The following is a 1,975-nucleotide window of genomic DNA, read 5'->3' as shown; positions in this document are numbered from 1 at the left end:
GTTCAGCAACAAGCCCCTCGTTACACACCAGAGAACGGCAGAGCTGGAAATGCAAGTCAAGTTGGCCAGTTCCCAGAACAGTGTCCTTCCACAGGATCATTCTGCCTTCCTTCAAGATCACTGAAATAGCTCAAATGTGCTGCTTAGGTCTAAAATAGGAGTAAGAGAAGATGCAACAAAGACCCTACATTACCCAATATAGAGCCAAACCCTCCTGTGTAACACCACAAAATTGCAAACAGCCACTGTGTGTAGAAATACTAATGAGCAAGTTCAAAATCCCCATCAGCGCTAAGAACAGCAGTGCGCTGCTCCATCTACAGTCCGAGGCAGCAAGGTGAGGCTGAGAGAGGAATACATGCATTCCCTTCCTACTATCTGCAGCCTTCGAAAGCTCCCTTAGCCTCTCTGCCTCCCTTCCTCTGCAAATACATGCACACACATGCCTAGAGACAAAAGATGATTATCCTGGTGAGTCATGATTTGCACTGAAGGTTTGCCGAGCCCTCTGAAGACAGAATATTGTACTAATGGCATGCACAGCTCCAGAAGCGACTGCAACCACCACTGCAGTCCACAAATGTTTGCCTGTTTAGGAAGGGGAAATAAAAACAAGCACTGCTTTTGGAAAAGCACTGGCTTTTGCAAAACAAAGCTGTTCTGCTCCAGCTGAGCTGAACTCAGCTCTTGTTGGAATATCCTCATTATACTTTCTCCATTTTTTATCTTTTGCTCCAAATGGTGTCTTTGCCCTCTGCCTGGAGAGATGAGCCAAGCCTCACACCCAGCTGCTGAGAAATGCCCCCACAAAGGGCGTCCGTCGCGGTGGGGAACACTCCCTTATCGGAAGAAAAAACACTTAGGCATTTTGGCACGACAATGGGGAGGAGCACTGGAGAGGCCCGCGCCTCCGGTACACGAGCCTATGCAGGGTCACTCTGCTTTTGGAGAGACAGCCTGTAAACCTTTTTACCACCGAAACAAAAGCAAACAGCAACAAGCAACTGCCACGCTGTCTTTTTTTTTTTTTTTTTAAATCCATGCTGGCATCACCAGCTCTCCTCTGACTCTGCGATACATCTTCTGCTTGATGCACTGTGCTAAATAAGAGATCACTGAGAAATATCAGCTGGAGTTATGATGAGTCACCTACCTTCAACATTCAAAGGAAAGAAAAAAAAAAGATGTAAGAGATGTAACCACACAACTCCCACAACGCTTCTGAAAACGAAGGGACTTGTGGCAAAGAGAGTCTCTGTAAGAGTAACTAAGGGAACAAGACAAGAGATCACTCGTAGCTGTGCTAGTCTGAGGCTATGAGTAGGAGAGCGGTAATAGCTTTTATTAGACAAGCTGGTATAGCTGAGGGAAGAAAACACGCATCAGAGCACACCCCCCCCCTCTTCAGATAGGGAAGTCAAGCACAGAAGCTGTATTTTTCTTTTAGAACTCTTAGAAAGGACAGTTGCTAGTACCTGAGGTGACAATACCTGCTTTCAGGCTCAGCAAAAAAGGCCAAAGACTGAATTATCTAAAACTACCTTTGCAGGTTGGCTCACAGACTTGTTTTCCAGTTATCCAGATTTTTTTCTAACTCTGAATTTAAGAAAATTTCTTCGTAAATGCTCTGACAGCAAAGGTGACCTCCTGACAAGGGACTCGCACATGCCACACTTCTCCAGTCACATTTTTAGGGATATCCTTGAAGATCCCCCAACTTATGATTATTTGTCATTTTCCCTCTCATCTATCATTCTGATGAATCAGAAAGCAATTACCGACAGAATAATTCTAAATCTTGACACTGCAGCTACAGACCTGCCAAGCTGTGACAGCTTGAAAAATGCTTGAAAATGAAGCCAAAAATGAATGACTCTCATCCCCGGATGAGTTTCTGAGCCGTTTGAGACACAGACTGTCGCTTTGTAAACAACTCCCCCCCTCCTCCAGGAAGAAGAGGCACCACGCTCCCCGG

The 1,975-nt window shown here is 45.5% G+C and overlaps 1 protein-coding gene across 1 annotated transcript in view; it reads right to left on the bottom strand.

Moving 5' to 3' along the window:
* UIMC1 (ubiquitin interaction motif containing 1) overlaps window positions 1–113 on the bottom strand; it is a 36,539-nt gene extending 36,426 nt beyond the window's left edge. The window contains exon 1 of the mRNA XM_009326222.1: window positions 29–113. The gene's annotated coding sequence lies outside the window, so the exon portion shown is untranslated. The remainder of the gene's footprint in view (window positions 1–28) is intronic.
* Between the last annotated feature and the right edge of the window lie 1,862 nt (window positions 114–1,975).

This window comes from Pygoscelis adeliae, unplaced genomic scaffold (genome assembly GCF_000699105.1).
Source record: "Pygoscelis adeliae isolate BGI_AS28 unplaced genomic scaffold, ASM69910v1 Scaffold766, whole genome shotgun sequence".
Taxonomy (NCBI): Eukaryota; Metazoa; Chordata; class Aves; order Sphenisciformes; family Spheniscidae; genus Pygoscelis; species Pygoscelis adeliae.
This window is presented reverse-complemented; position numbering and strand designations above follow the sequence as displayed.